Below are 17464 nucleotides of genomic sequence, written 5' to 3' on the forward strand. Positions count from 1 at the left end.
AATCAAGAAAAAGTAAATCAAGGCTGCAATGAGACACTGTGCTAGCCTCATTCTATTCGTAAAACTTGAGAAGTGTTGAAAAGTCAAGTGCTGGAGAGGATGTGAATGATCAAAATTCTGAGACAAGGTTTATAAGCAGGTACATGGTACACTATATTGAAAACCCACTGGGCTTTACATTCTGTGATAGGTTCAACCATATAACCCAATTTAGACTTGCTCTTAATCATACTCCACAGTCCTGTGGGATGAATCCTTTGCAAATAGGGCCTTTTGAAGTTCATTTTAGGTAAAGTGTGGACCACCTGGATGAGGTTACCTGTTTATCCAACTGCCTGAGATCCTTTAGAGGCAGAAGAAATTCGGACACAGCCAGAGAAAGCCACACAGAGAAGCCAAAGCTGGAAACCAATGGAACCCAGAGGAGGAAAGAGAGAACATCATCATGTACCATGAGGCAGGGACACAAGCCAAGGGGTAAGCCAGCCCCAGAACATCACAGACTTTGGGAAGAAAGCATCACCTTGTTGGTACTTCAGTTTTCTACTTCTCGTACACTCAAAATGATGAGCCAGTAAATTCCCGTCATTTAAGCCAACCCATTCTGTGGTATTTGTCAGCCAGGAAAATCAAGACACCTGTAAACACATTCCCACACTGTGACTCATAATTTAATCTTAGGTATATGCCCAAGAGAAACCTCCGCATATGAACACAATGAGAGGTAAATAATAATGCTTAGGACAGCTCACCTGGAGTCAATGTAAATGCATGTCAACATGAAATGCAAAGCAAGTGGGTTGCAATAACCAACTGCTATATTATTAAATGGCAGTAGAAATCAATGAACTATCACTACAAATAACAATAGGGATGAATCTTCAGGTGAGTTTCAGTGGAAAAAGCAAGAATCCTAAGAGTGCATTTGGCATAACACACTTGTTAGAAAGTCACTAAATTAGCTAATGCAAGCATATTGTTTAGGTAAAGTGATAGGAGTTATAGCCCAAAAACCCCAGGAGTGATAAACAGAATTCAAGTATGGAAATTGGTGGTGGACTTGGCCCAGTGGTTAGGGTATCTGTCTACCACACGGGAGGTCCGCGGTTCAAACCCCGGGCCTCCTTGACCCGTGTGGAGCTGGCCCATGCACAGTGCTGATGCACGCAAGGAGTGCCCTGCCATGCAGGGGTGTCCCTGCGTAGGGGAGCCTCATGCACAAAGAGTGCACCCTGTAAGGAGAGCTGCCCAGCGCAAAAGAAAGTGCAGCCTTCCCAGGAATAGGATCGCACACACAGAGAGCTGATACAAGATGATGATGTAACAAAAAGAAACACAAATTCCCATGCCGCTGACAACAACAGAAGTGAACAAAGAAGGTGCAGCAAATAGACACAGAGAACAGACAACCAGGGTGGGGGTGGGGGGGAAGGGGAGAGAAATGAATAAATAAATAAATCTTTTAAAAAAAGTATGGAAGTTAATTGGGATGGACATAGAGACATCAGAAATAAGCACAGTGTTCATGGAAGCTATTGTCAGCATTCGTGGTGTTATACTCTATTATAAATAAATAAATAAATAAATAAATAAATGGAGAAATGAAAGAGAAGAGGGCCAAGAGGAGAGCAAGCTCTTGGAGAAAGCTGATTTAATAGACCTGAGGTGAATTAAATGGTCACACTATCCTAGCAGAGGACAGGGATGGGGGCAGTGAGGAAGGAGAGCAGAGCCCTGTATCAACCTGGCCCTTGTCTTGCAAGTCCCTAGTGTGAGATCCAGCCCTGGATCTGCAGCTCTAACCTGGTGAACCCACAGGACAGGGGTTTACACTGGGCTTATAGGGACACAGAATGGGGAGTGACAACCTCCCCTTTGGGGCATCACAGGAAATTGATAGTATTTACTCAGGATCTTAAAGGATGGGCAGGACTTTGCCAGTGGACCCAGGCACTGAGTGGCAAAACCAGAAAAGAGTTACACAGAGCAGAGCCAGGTCTGTTGGGGACAAATGAGAACAAGGAGTCAAGAGCAGATCCTGAAGACATGGAGAGGGAGGAATGGGCTGGAGAAGAACAGGACTATCACCGAGGACCTGACAAACCTGCTGAAGATTTGTACTCCAAGCAATCAGTTCAAGCTGAGCTGTCCACACCATGGAGAAATGAAACAAAATCTATGTCTGAATGATGGGGCAAGAAAGTGCAGTGGGACAGGCATTCAGAAGAGGGCCAACAAGGTGCCCAGGTGGGCCAGGCAGGGCCAGGGAGGGAACCCAGTCTGAGAACAACTCCAAGTCCTCCAGATATGGGACTTGTATGTGAAGGACATGGAGCACTGGGCACCACCAGGGAAACCAATGGGCCCTGTGAGAGACCTTGATGAAGGGGAGGCACCCCCACCTCTCACTGACTGAGTTCACACTCTGTGCTTCCTGCCATATGAGCTTCTTTCTTCCTGCAGGTCATCAGCCTGAGGCAACACAGTTGACCAGTCGGCCTGAGCATGGTTGGGTGAGTTGAGGCTCCAGGGTTTCCCCTAACCACAGATCCCAAGTCTGGCCCAGCTAGAGCTGATTGTGCCATCACTGAACCTCCTTCCCTGCTTCATTCTCAACCTCTCCACATTCCTCCAGCTCAAGGGTTCTGACATTCTCAAACCCATGCCCCTCCTGCCCCACACCCTCCCTGCATCCTGGAGCCCAATCTCACCTCAAAAGAAGGTAAAGTTAGATAGAGAGCAGTGCCATTGCACCAGCACCCCCAGACAAGTACAGAGCGCCCCCTGACCTGGGCACTCATTCCCCTGGTGGTGGTGGACATTCCAGTAAACCTGAGTCCAAGTACATGGGCTCCTCCATCAGCTGCCCATTTTCCACCTGCTTTGTTGGCCCACCCCCCTTCTGGGATTGCTCTCTTGGCTGCCCTTTCCCTTTAGTCCCTGGGCCCTAATCACAGGACTGAAGATCTTATGCCCCAGCTGCTCCGGTTTGGGCCCTGGTCCCCATCACTGGGCTCCATCTCTCAAGTGTCCAAGCATCACACCAGCAGATGCCTGACCTGCCTGGAACAGAATATTGAACTTGTGAGCTCCATGAACATTTAGGCCTCAGAGCTGAGCCTGGGGTCCTAATGGAACCCTTCACGACAGCAACACACCATCTCCTTGAGGCTCAGGGGCTCTTGGCCCAGGGCCTGCCTAGATGAACTGGAAAAGCCTTTCCCTCCAGTGCAGGGAGGGCACTGCTGAACTGAGGCACAGCAGCTGCAGTGCAGACCCTCAGGCTTCTGGGAGCAGGAGCATTCGTAGGAAGTTAAGAGAGGACTCAGCAATGAGGCTGTTGCTTCTTTAATGCCATGGAGACATGACCTCAGAGATCCCCACTCACAGAGCACAGAGAGGTTGATTGATAAGTGCAAGGAGCCCGGTGGATGCTGAGCTCGGTAGGTGAGCTCTCCTTCACCAGTCCCTACTCAAGGCAGCTCTAGGACCCCCAAGTTGGAGACATGGGAGGTGTGCAGAATTGGGGACCCCTGGAAACAGCTCAGCTGTGCATAGGGGTTGCTGCCAGCCATCACAGAGCAGCTCTAGAGCCTAGACCTAATGGACAGGAAGGAATGAGAAATTTCTCAGGACCCTGAGGGCTTTGGGAGAGAGAAGCAGAGACAGAAGGAGAGCAAGCAAGGGCAGGTTGTGAGAGGCTGAGCTCCTGCCCTCCTCCTGGCCAGGCTCTGGGCAGCTCCCTCTTCTCCTGCTGGCCTGTGACAGCCTGTGGGGGCGCTGCTGGGGTCCTGGGCCTTCAGAAGAGGTGCAGGTAGTTTACCTGGTTGAGGTATGGTGAGTAAACGCAGTGAGAGGCCAAGGGGAAACCTAAGGGAATTGGAGTGAGAGTAGAGCTTTGCTAAGTGGAGGGTAGTGAGGACAGCACAGTACTGTGAGAGCATGGACAGCACTGAGTCACACTCTGGAAGGGGCTCAGATGGGAACTTCAGGTTGTACAGTAGTGACCATAATTAAAAATGAAACAACACAGAACTGCACAACAGAGTGAACCTAATTTAAACCCTAGAGTTTAGCTAATAATATAGCTGTACTAACATTGGTTCATCAATTTTAACAAACCTTCCACACTAATGTGACATGTTGTAAATAGGGAAAACCTGGACCAGAAGTAAAACAGGCATTTAGTATTTTCTGGATAATTTTCCTGTAAACCTACACATGCTCTAAAAAATAGTCTGTTACAGAAATAAAAACATCAAGCAGCAGGAGGAGGTAAAACATCAGAGAAAAGAAGCAAAAGGAGCTTCCTTTGGAGTTGGTAAAAGGAATCTGTGGTGAGTGAAGACTGACTGTGGGCAGAGATGTGGGTGGGTGACCCTGGCAGCCCCACATCTGACTCCACTCTGGTCTCTCACTGCAGTTCTGAGCCTGAAGGCCTTGCTTGGGTGGCAGGCACCCCACTTCCATCCACCTGGGAGAGGAGAAAGCTTTGCTACATGTGCTGCTTCCCTGGAAGATGCATATGGCCACGTTCAGGGGAGCATCTGGAACAGAAAGGGAATTGGGCCTTGGGCCTGTCCCCCAGTAGCCATGGAAATGGGTAAGGGGTGCCCCTTCCTGTGGGGCAAACCCTGGCCCAGCCCCTTCCCAGCCCCTCCACCCACAGGGACCCAGTGTCCTGGCCCAGCACTCACAGGAGATGTTGAGGTAGACGGTCCTCTCCACAGTTACCCCAGCTCCAGGGAATGCCACCTGGCAGGTGAGGCTGGTGCCATGGTCCTGGGGCCATGGGGTGAGAGTGACCATGGAGGAGAGGTGGGTCCTGGGGCCCAGGGTAGTGAGGACAGCCCTGGTCCAGGAGAAGGTTGGGAGCTTCCCCCACTCACAGGCCCAGGGCACTGAGCATGTTATGTTCCTGGGGTGGCCAGATTCTAGGGTCCCCTGGATGTGGATGTTGGATTTCTTTGTCAGGACTGGAGAGGAGAGAGAGAGGGCCGGGCCCTGGAGTGGGGACACCGTGTGTGCCCCTGGGTGCAGCCTCTGCCTCAGACAAGCTTTATGCTCCTAGCCAGCCCCTCTGTCCTGTCCCCTGGGGCCCCTCCCAGGACTAGGGGCAGGGGTCGCAGAGTCCACCCCCCATGTCTCTTCTTTGGCCTATTCCTTACCTGTCACACACACAGAGAGCTTGCCTGATACATAAATCCATTTCAAATCTCTCCTTTCCACAAGATGTACATCACTGTGCCCCTCCCCCCGCCCCCCCCCCCCCCCCGGCCGTGTGTCTCTGATGTCCATGGAGCAGTTGTAAGACTTGGTATCCCTGAGGAGGCAGATTCGGCCCTGGATCTCCTGCTGCACTTCTTGATATGGGTTGCTTGTGGCCACTGGAGCATCTGTATCAGTCTCATCCCAGAACCAGTAACCAAGAGCAGGGTGGAAGTCAGCCCAGCCATCCTGGGGGTAGGAGCGCTGGCAGGGCATGAAGACACACGGCCCTCCTGCACCTCCACTGACCTCTGCACTTGCAGCTGGAATCTCAAATCCTGATCCAGGGACCCTATGGGAATCCAGGTCAGCCGCAGCTCCAGCCCAGCACCCCCTCTCCCCCTCCCCAGGGGCACTCACTTGCCCATAGCAGAGGTAGCAGCAGCAGCATCTCTGAGGAGGGGGACCTGGGGCTGCCTCTGAGATGAGCAGAGGAAGGCACGCCTAAGGGGAGGGATGGTGGGGGATACCCCGAAAGCTGGTGAGGAGCACAAGACCATGGCGTTCAGAGAAGAAGAACTTCAGCTCACAGGCAACCAGATCTCATCTCCCACTTCTAGGAGGGGACAGAAATCCCAAGACCAGAGATCCCAGAGACCTGCACAAGGGGGATGGCAGGAATGACAGAGCCTCGCATCCCACCTCCCAGTCTCTAGTCGTGGTGCAGAGGGATCTCCAGGACATCCGGGATGTGGGAGTGGGATGTGTGCTGCACGTGTCCTCCCAGTCGAGGGGCTCTTCTGTGCACCATTTTCCACCAGGGAGCTTGTCCACTCCTGGTCTGGCCCAGAGAGCCCCAGCCTCATCTAGAGCCATGGGGCAGACAGTCCTGCCAGGGGTGGGGTTCTTTAGGGTCTTGTGAGGGTCTGGGGCAAAGCAAAAAAAAAGGGAGACCTCTGTTCTTGCCACTTTTATTGTTTGATTAAGATGTACTTCATCCCAGAGTCACATAAAGTAGACACAACTGCAGGTATTGGTTCTTCTGAGGAATACAGAGACCGATAGGTTCTATGGTCATGGCAGATGGAGTTCAGTGCCATGTCAGTTGGTCCTACTTTGGAGTTTGTGTTTCTGTGTGATAGAGCTGGACTCAGATGTGATCTTTGTTCCTAAGCCTCTTCTGTTACTTTTACCAGAACTGTAGTTGGTGCTGAGGTTTAATGTATACCCAGAGGACATGAATCTCTGGACTGACCATGTGATAGCCAGGCCCTGAGCCTCAACAGACTTGCAACTCCTACACTCTGGTTTATTGGACTTACCCCACTCAGCTAACATGGAGATGAAGAATATCAACCATCACACCATGAAGCCAAGAGTGCCTACAACTGAAAACAGGAGAATTGCATCCAGCATTCATGTGGAATCTAAACCCCGTCTTGATATAGATGTGGAGTGGACACAACCATTCCAAGGCCACAGGATGGAGGAATAGAGTATGGATTAGAGTGGACTTACTGATATTCTATTCATGAACTATTGTGATTAGTAATCGAAGAAAATGTGGCATTGGTGTGGAGAAAGTGGCCATGGTGGCTGCTGGGGGTAGGGAGTGGGAGGAAGAGATGAGATGTGGGGGCATTTCTGAGACTTGGAGTCGTCCTGGGTGGTGCTGCAGGAACAGTTACCGGACATTTTATGTCCTCCCATAGCCCACTGGGTGGACTGTGGGAGAGTGTGGGCTATGATGTGGACCATTGACCATGAGGTGCCGTGATGCTCAGAGATGTACTCACCAAATGCAATGAATGTCTCATGTTGATGGAGGAGATTGTTGTTATGGGGGGAGGATTGGGGTGAGAGGGGTGGGGGGTATATGGGTCCTCATATTTTTTGAATGTAACATTAAAAAATAAAGACAAAAAGGAAAAAAAAGATGTACTTCAGCCAAAGTCTTTACAGTGCAGGAGAATATATGCAAGCCACGGCACCAAATGTTTTCCCCACTTTTATTCTTCAGTTTGGATGGACTTCAGAATGAAGAACCGCGACCTCAGTACAGTCTAACATTCATTTGATTACATCTCAGTGTTGCTGCTCCAACCTGGCTGAGACTTCAGTGAACATGCCCCCAGCGGGAGGTGGAGGCGCACAGCTTGGTGCTGCACCTCCTGGTGTCATTCTGGCCTGGGGGAGACAGAGGTGCCCACAGGACTGTGGGGCTGCACTAGATATAGGTTCACTGTGCTGCAGGCCTAGGGATGGAGGCTCAAGTTATGATGCTCTGATTGCTTAATCATTGGGTCTGTGGAAGACCATTGTTTAGGGTTTGGAGCCTAGATTAACATTTTATGTTAATGAGGTATACTAACAGGGAGGCATTGATTGATTATTAATTAGGGTAAGGGATCTTATTGTTTGAAAATCTCTTATCCTATTCATTGGCTTCCTCCCTCTGCCAAGGGGTCACACTTTGTTTACCAGCTCGCTCTTTCATTCCCACCTTTTTCTTTTATGGGAGATTGGGTGCAGTTTGAGTCCAGCTACCTCTTGCAGTACAGTGGGTGTGGCTAAAAGGGAGGGTTGGAACAAAGGGTCTAGCAAAGGATCTGGCAGTCTGACCCCATTTCCCAGGACAGGTTGCAGAATAAGCTGAAATAGAAGGGCCTGCAGTCAGGAGGAGATGAATGATGATAGCATTGAGCAGGGATAGGACAGGAGGAGTAGAAGCAGGATGATGATCAGAGAGTTAGAGCTGGAGGAGGATAGGCAGAAGCCATCACTCAAGGGAAGAGTTGGAATTGTCCTCCTGCTTCCACTAGTAAGCATCTTGTTTCACTTCTTGGATTACGATCTGGATTTTTCACGACCTCTTAACCTAAAAACAGCATTGTTCTCTTTGAATGCACAGAGAAGAGAAATGGGAGAAAATAACAGATTTTGGGTCCCAGGTAGAGAGGAAGGGGCAGAAAGAGATAAAGAGGGCTGATTTACAGACTACAATCACCATTACAGATTATACATGCCCAGTTTACTTGTGTGCTGATCCATGCAAGGGAAAAAGACAAGAACAGGGGCCATTTCAGTTTTGCACTTGCTTTTAAAGCCACTAATGACTCCACCCTTTAATAATATTGGGGGAGGGATCCCAGTTTTTTGCTGTTCTGATTGGTTACACCACCCATCATTCCCCTGGGAGTGCCCAATGATAAGGTACCTGGAAAATATCTAGGTCTTCCCCTTGATTCTGGAGGAAATCCTGCTCTGAATGGGAATTCTCCTAAGGTCCTTCTAGCACCATCTTGTGGGGTATCCATGGCCATGTGTTTAATGGCAGTGGTTTTTCTGCTAGGTCACAGATTCAACCCTTTATTCCCTTGCTAGGCTACCTCAACTATCCCCGCAAAGAGTTTACACCTTCATTCTTAAAGGGGTGCTGGACAGAGATGATCACCCTTATGTATCTACTTCCTGCTGGTTAGGGGCAGTAGGCCCTGCCTCACAAGGTGTAAAACCCTCTTGCCATTCTACTTTGGTTGAGGGAAGATGAATCTGGAAACATAGGTGAAGCTCGATGAAGTCCCCCTATGACTAACAAAATGTTAATTCTGGAAGAAATAAACTTCATTATAATTTGGAGGATACATGGTCCCCTCGAAAGGATACTGGTGCACACAAGTAGAAAAGGTCAGGTGCTTTTCTGATGCTGCATCTTGCTGAAGTTGGTGGGCTTTATTTTGCAGGTTTTGAGTACTGTTTAGGACTATTTCAGAATTGTTTACATAAGGAGAAACTACAAGAAATGAAAGTAGACAAGGTTTCTTAAGGGGTTTCTGGTTTGCCCTCCTCATAGCAACAGTTCCCTGGGTTGGAGTTAGAGGAAACAGCTCACTTTGATACATAGACTACTTAGCTCCATTTCTTGACCTAGTCCAGACTGTCAATGGCTGGTATGTGTGCATCCCATCCAGTGCTTCTGGAGACCACACTTCCTTGGACAGCTGGGTACACTGGAGATAAACACACCCAGAGGGCAATTCCTCAAACTTTAACAGCTGTGGGAGAGGTCATGGCTCAGAGCTAAAGTGCCTACCATTTTGACTCTAATTGTAAATGAGGCTGTTTGTTTGTTTTTGGGTTGTTTTTTTGTTGTTGTTGTTTTATTAGGTGTGAATGTGTATGTGTGTTTTGCTAGGTTTTGATCAGAACCTGGTTTCCAGACCCTGGTGAGGAAAGGTTACCCATAGGCAGTCTTGAAAGGGCTAAGATGAAGTGGGTCCTGGCCACCTTGTTTGCTGTTTCCTTCATGATAAGAAATGCTTAGCCTTGGCAAAGGGCATACAGGGTCTGCCAGTCCTCCCCAGGATGAGTGGGACAGGTTTTGGAATAAGGACTAGGAGGGAGACCTGGATTAAGCATGTTCATTAACTAATTTTAAGACCAAGTTTACCAGGACTTTTAACATGTTCAATATTCCTTGGCATATGATCTAGGAAAGTTATCACCATAATCATTGGGCATATGTGGAGAATAGGAACAATACAGGTACAGTACTTAATACTAATCGATGCACTAACTAATGCATAAGTTTCTTTTTAAGCTGAAGTTAGCATATCTAAGCTCTGGGTTTGCAATACCATACATGTAATCTCTCCATGGGAGCAGGCCATGATGCCAATTGTGCTTAAGCTCTAGTTACATCACTTTGGTAATTGCTGCTCCACCTGGTATGTCCTTCTCACAGCCTGCAAGCTGCAGCACTGTGTACCCTAGAGAGAAGCTGGGAAGACAGGCTCCAGTATGCCACCAACATGGTGCATAGTACCCTTCAGCACTATGAAGCAGAGCCAGTCTGGAGGTGATATCCACTGTACATCTGGCCATTTTGAGCCATCACTGACTGCTGCAAGAGTCAGAAACTGTAACATAGTCTCCATCGACTTCAGGAGCGCAACCAGAGATATAGTAGATACTTTCATTGTTTTAAGGGTCAGTGACAAAACTACCCAATAATTCATATGGAGAAGCAAATACAGTGAAGTGGAGGCCAGTACAAGAGAGTTTGACAGTGCTATAGTGTATCCCTTTGGATATTTATACATTTTCTAAACACTTCAAATGCAATGTGGAACATATCAAATAAAGGTCACTTTTGAGAACTTTCCTTTTTACTTTTATGCCTTTACCATAAAGGTGTTAATTAAAAGGAATTTAATTAACAGTACAGGAAAAACAATTTTTCCCTTATTTTGTGAAAACTGAAGATTCCCAATGGAATCAAGGTTATCTTTCCTCACCACCATTTGAATATTCAGATCAAACTGGCCTCTTGCTGTTATGAAGTTACTTTTTGTTATTAGCATCAATTCAGTTTCTATTTAATAATGACTTCCTGGAACCAGCTATTTCAATATTTCTGAATAACAATGCTTCTACAAACTACTTATAACTATCCATTACCACATAAACTGTAGTAACTTCATCTTAAGACAAATTTCACCTTTACAAAACATTCCCTTTTCAATGCTACCTTCTGCAATGCCTTCTACAACTGGCCATGGGCATTCAATATTGTCCTCCACACTTCCATTCTGATTTCTGATTTTATGGAAACCAGCCATATTATCTAAGGACAAAACACATTCCTTTAAACAAACATCAAATTTTAGTCTACACTCCCACAAACCTTCTAATTCTTTTTTTTTTTCATGGAAAAACATTTTTTATTTATTTATATCACCAGAGTTATCATCCACAGCCAGATTCTTTGTATTTTACAGTACCATGTTTTGCCCTTTAGCTTTCTTCCTAGAGAATGTTTCAAAGGTAAATCAACATGGGAAGGATAATCATTTCAACAGTTAATGGTTGTAAACTTCACAAGACCATATGCAAACAATCAATTTGATCAGTACATAATTTATATAAAGTAATTCAAAATGAAAATGCTAAACCATAAGACTTCTTGAAGATTCCACAAGACAATATTGACTTTTCTTAGGAAAATATTTCTTTTTTTTTTTAATTTTTAATTCATTAAAAAAAAAAATTACATTGAAAAAATATGAGGTCCCATTCAACCCCACCACCCCCACCCCCCATTCCCCCCACCAGTAACACTCTCTCCCATCATCACGACACATCCATTGCATTTGGTAAGTACATCTCTGGGCAATCGCTGCACCCCATAGTCAATGGTCCACATCATAGCCCACACTCTCCCACGTTCCATCCAGTGGGCCCTGGGGGGATCTACAGTGTCCCGTAGTTGTCCGTGAAGCACCACCCAGGACAACTCCAAGTCCCGAAAATGCCTCCACATCTCATCTCTTCCTCCCATTCCCCACACCCAGCAGCCACCATGGCCACCCTTCCCACACCAATGCCACATTTTCTCTGTGGACATTGGATTGGTTGTGTCCATTGCACATCTATGTCAAGTGGGGGCTTAGATTCCACATGGATACTGGATGCAATCCTCCTGCTTTCAGTTGTAGGCACTCTAGGCTCCATGGTGTGGTGGTTGACCTTCTTCAACTCCATGTTAGCTGAGTGGGGTAAGTCCAATAAATCAGAGTGTAGGAGCTGAAGTCTGTTGAGGCTCAGGGCCTGGCTATCATATTGTCAGTCTAGAGATTCAAATCCCCTAAATATGTCTTAAACCCCAACACCAACTACAATTCCAGTAAAGTAGCATGAAAGTCTTGTGAAAAGAGATCCCATCTGAGTCCAGTTCCACTCAAGTCTCATATACCTCATGGTGTTCTGTTAAGAAAAATAAATAAGGTGTTCATTTCAATTTAGGCTCTTCAAGATTTCCATGAATAGTGGCTTCATCAGCAGCCTCCTCAGAGGGACAAGGAAAAGGCTTTGCCAGGACCAGGACTAGGGGAACCCGTAGCCTGAGCACGAGGGAGAGTCCATTTACCAGTCTTCCCTGGTTCTTGCACCTCTGCATGGTGGTGAGGATGGGTGGGTGCGGGGTATTGCTATTGATTCTGGCACAATTTAACAGATTGAGGTGACCGTTTTAGTGTGGAAAGAAGCATTTGCCCGTGAATTTGTGACACAATAGGTGGAATAGGGTTCCCTTCCTAGGAGGGGGTACTGGAGGACTCCCCAGCTGAGATTCCCTAGACTGGAGGCAGGACCAAGAGGCACAGTCGGGTTTTGGGAACCCCTCCTCGTTGATTGCCTGTAGGTCCTGGACAAGACAATGCTCCCATTACAGTGTCATATGGGAAAACGGGTGTTCCAGAGTAATTTGGAAGGGACTTGTCCGTGGTTCAAGAAGTTCCTCATCGGCATCTAACCCTTGTCTCTCACCTCCGATGGGGTATTGCCAAACCTGTGGAAACTGCGTGGGGTCCTTCACGGTGATTTGGTGTGGTGCTCACAGCTCCCCAAGTCTGGGGGTGTCCCAAACTAAGGGAAATCCGTGATTCCAGACTTGTGGCAGGATAAGAGGGGGCCGCCGCAAGCTGCTTTGGAGGCAGCATAAGCCAAACTGACATAGTCCATGAAATCTTTGCCTCAGTGCAAGTCAGGGGCAAAGTCAGGTTGTCACCACGAAGCAGAGGGCCATGGCATTCCTCTGGGTTCTGTTAGGATGGAGTAAGTGGCCCTGAGTACACTAACAATTGAACAGCAGTTTTGTGAACTGTGAGGCCACCCCAAGGCTCCTGTGGAGGGAAGGTGGGCTGAGGGCAGCTGGAATCTGGGGTGTCCTCATTCTGAATCCTGGCTGACGTCCCCCTTCCCCGAAAGCTCCTTTGGCTCCCGGGGCTGCAGGGAGGGGCGCTCCCTCTCCCAGTGAGCGTCTCTGCACACGTGGGGCATGGCTGGGGGCGCACAAGTCATGCATATGGCCGGGCTCATGGGCAGGATTGCGCCCAGTGGCCCTTCTTCCCACACCTGAACCATGGGGTGCCTTCTGAGGGATGTCATTTAAACCAAACGCCAAGTCCTAAATGGGGTTTTCTCTTCAGCCATGCTACAGCTGGAGGGAATAAAGTTCACATTCCCCAGGTCAGGTTACACCGCTGTGCGGTGAATTTCAACCCCTCTAAAAACATTGCTGAACCTCCGAATACCTCCCCGTCTCTCGTCCTTTTTATTTAACTCAGTCGTGTTGAAGGGGACTTGTGCCCTGTTTCCACCTGCTGTGCTACTTCCCTTAAATGCTCCCACCCTTGGGTGCTTAAGGGGTTCCCCCTCCACGTATTGCAGCGATAGCTGAGGTTTGGGAAGGCAGGGAGCTGAGGGCAGTGGTGGTAAATGAAGAGGAGGTGCAGTTGAGGTAGGTTGGGGCCTGTCGTCCAGCATCTCTGGTGAGGGATCCTTTTTTCTAGGGGGGAAGGGTATGGGGTAGGTCCATGGATCTCTTACTTAGGAGGACCCTGCATTTCTCTCTCTCCTATGGTCCTGGGAGAGTAACATAAAAGGCAGGACGTAAGGATCTCTGTCCACTTCCCCTCTTTTTTGCAAAAAAGATCGAGCTAAAAATGGTGTTATAATTCAAAGTCCCATTAACCAGCCAATGTTCTTTGAATTCTAGGTTGTATTGAGGCCATTCTACATTGGACAAGAATGCCATCCGTTTTCATCTCAAGTCAGATAAGCTAAAGTATTTTCAGTGTGCAAAAATACAATTTGAGTCGCGGCACCAAATATTATCACCACATATATTCTTCGGTTTGGACGAACTTCAGAATAAAGAAACACACCCTCAGTACAGTCAAATGTTTTTTGACTACAGCTCAGTGTTTTGGCTCAAGCCTGGCTGAGACATAGGTGAAAGTGCCTGGGGTGGCGGTGGAGGCACACAGCTTGGTGCTGCAGCTCAGGGTGTTAGCCTAGTAGGGGTGGAGACAGAGGCACCCACAGAGGTTTGGGGCTGCCCTAGATATAGGTTCACTGTGCTGCAGCCCTGGGGGTGGAGCCTGAAGTAAGAATGCTCTGATTGGTTAATCATTGGGTCTGTGTGAGAGCATTGATGAGGGTTTGGAGGGTAGATAAGCATTTATGTTAATAAGCTATGCCAACTGGGAGGCATTGCTTGACTGATTATTAATTAGGGTAATGGAGCCTATTGATTGAAAATCTCTTATCCTATTGGTTGGTTCTTCCTCCCTCCATTCCCTTACCAGCCTGTTCCTTCAGCATCCTTCCATCCATCCATTTATCCATCCATCCATCCATCCATCCATCCATCCATCCATCCATCCATCCATTCATTCATCCATTCATGTGAACATTTATGTGTTTGGGGAGTTGGAGAAAAGAAGGGTTATGACCTGCCTGGTCCATAATATTGAGATTTTCCCTCTCCAGCCACATCACATCCTCAGCAAATGCACAGGACTGCCAGGCTTTAAGGCTGTATAGTAGTACATTGTGGGTTTTTTAAAATGTGAGGTTCAAATTTTTTTCCTGGCATCCAGGATGCTGATTTGCAAAGCTTCAAAGACATCTTCAGAATAAGAAACTTGCAGCATCTATTCATGTAAAATAAAGGAGAACACAGCGGAGAATATGAATAAGATGAATCAGTGCAGAAGGAACTTCTTCACCATAAGTGCTGTCTTCAGTTCAGTGCAGTGTGGGCTATCCTTATGTCTTCATTATATATGCCAGTATTGATTTTATGCAAAATAACATTTTCAGAGCGCAATGGGATTCAAAAGACCTAATATTCCCAGAAAACATGAATATATGGTTAAAATTAAAATTTTAGTCTCAGTTCACATACTTTTCCCTCTTGATCTATGGAAAATGTATGTGGTAGGTCCTTGAGACTTATGACATAAGAATATACACATTTATATATTTGTACAATCTTTACACAAAGTATCTAGATAATTATTCATTCAATCTTATTAATGTAGGCAAAATTTTGCATCCTTATATGATGTATGAAGAAATTAAGTGCCTGACCAGTAAAATATTACCTTGTTCTAGCCTTAAAAAGTATTTGATGGTATGTAATGGAAAAACCATTACGTTTGATTTAACAAGAAAAAGGTTGTACCATGTTCATGAACTAGGCAAATACGAAGAAAGTTGTCATTGTGTTTTTAATGAACATTATTAGATGTAATTTACATAAAATAAAATACATGAAGTGAACATGTCTAAGAATATGGACAAATGTGTATGAGCAGGTTATAACCTCCACAATCAAGATGGAAAATATTTCCACCAAGGTTACCTCTTAATTACATTCCCCTTTACATCTAATCATTCCTAACTGTTCCCCCACTCACTGTGATCTGCTTGTTATTTGGACAACTTTTGCCTATTTCCTCTATATGTACTCTTTTGTGTCTGTCTTCTCTCACTCAGCATAATAGTCTTGAAATCAGTCCAAGTTGTTTTACATACATGTGGTTTATACTATTTAATTACTAAATAGTATTCCACCATATGTGTATACCACAATCTTTTATCTATTTATCTGTTGGTGGGCATTTGAAATTTTCAGTTTTTGCTCTTATGAAGAAAGCCACCATGGTGTTTAGGTACAAGTCTTCTTATGGACACATTTCCATACTTATGAGTGCATACCACTAAGTGGAATTGCTAGATCAAAGAACAACTTCATGTTTGCCTTAAACAGAAATTGCTAAACTCTTGTCCAAAGGGCTTGCTGTCTTTACCAGCCCCATCAGCTGAGTTCCACTTGCTCCACCCATTTGTCAAATAGATATTGTCAGTCTCTTAAATTTTAACAATTCCACTGGGACTAGATTGGAATGCCATTATATGTTTTCTCTTTTTACATTTATTTTTAGGTTTACATACAGTAAAGTTGCTTTTGTGTTGTACAATTCTCTGAGCTTTGACAAGTGCATAGACTTGTACAACTGCAACCAACATCAAGCTACTGAAGACTTCCCTTATCCAAAACATTCCTTTCTGCCTTTTCCTGTGAGTCAAACCTCCCCAATTTGAATCCCTGAAAAACACTGATCTGAGGTTCATCCCTATTGTTTTGCCTTTGACAGAATGTCATAAAAGGAATATCAGATAAAATGTAACCTTTAAAGTTTGCCTTCATCCCCTTAGCATGATGCATTTCACATGCATCCACATAATTGGGTAGATGAGTAGTTTGACTTTAGCCCAATAGACCCATTTCAGGCTTCTGGCCTCCAGAACAGGAAAATAATAATTTGTATTATTTTCAACCACCAAATTTATGGTAATTTGTTAGAGCTGCAATAGAAAACAAATGTGAGTGGTAACTAATCTCATTGACTCCTCCAGATAAACTATAAAAACACCATTATTTTCTTCATTCCAGAGAGAAGAAAATTAAGACTGAGAGAAATCAGATCATTTTTCCATGTAGAAATGATGGATTCAGGATCCAAAAAAGGAGGAAAAAATTATGATATCTGATTGAAGCCCTCCTCAGGAGGAGGCCCTGGGGTCAGTGCACAAAGTAAACAAAAGCCCAGACCTTATCCAACTCCTTTATGGTATAGAAGGCAGACGACACACAAACAAGTAAGTATGTGATGGTAAATTATTATGTGATGGAAAGAAACCAAGTGTAAGAGAATATCAGGGTCCCCATCAGACTCACCTCTGCTCTCCACAAGACCTCAGTGTTATGGGGAACTGGCCACTGAGCCTCAGTACAGGGACCCAACAAGATTAAGGGGAGATTGAAGGTTTCACAGTTCATCCAGCCCCTTCAGAGCAAAACACATCAAAGTGTGGTTTGCACTTCCTCTCCTCCAATTCTCTTCTCTCTTTTGAACTTCCTCCAATCACATCGTCCACCCTGTTTCCCATTAATGGTTTTCCATTCAACTGCTGCTGTCTAAGGAGGTGAGGGATTTTGCACTGACCCCATTTCTCAGTTCCCATTCAGAGCAAAACACATCAAAGTGTCATTTGCACTCACTTTCCCACTTCCTCTCCTCCAATTCTCTTCTGAAATCCTCCAATCACATTTTCACCCCCTTTCCCATTAATGGTTTACCATTTAAACCACTGCTGTTTAAATTTTAATGGGATTTTTCCTTTTGGAGTAATGAAAATATTCTAAAATTGCCTGAGGTAACCAAAGCACAACTCTGTGATGAAAATGAGAGCCCCTGAGCATACATTGAATTGTACCCAGCACGGGATTGTATATCACGGGAAATCCAATGGTGGAAGAGGGACTGTGGTTAACAGGACAAATATGAGGATGTTTTCTCCTGAACAGTAACAAATATATAATACTAATAATATTAATATTATT

The 17464-nt window shown here is 46.0% G+C and overlaps 1 pseudogene; it reads right to left on the reverse strand.

Annotated features, from left to right (window-relative positions):
- Positions 1-3128: 3128 nt before the first annotated feature.
- Positions 3129-17464, reverse strand: part of LOC101412682 (sialic acid-binding Ig-like lectin 6) — a 33505-nt pseudogene continuing 19169 nt past the window's right edge.

Source organism: Dasypus novemcinctus, chromosome 18 (genome assembly GCF_030445035.2).
Source record: "Dasypus novemcinctus isolate mDasNov1 chromosome 18, mDasNov1.1.hap2, whole genome shotgun sequence".
In the NCBI taxonomy this organism is placed as follows: Eukaryota; Metazoa; Chordata; class Mammalia; order Cingulata; family Dasypodidae; genus Dasypus; species Dasypus novemcinctus.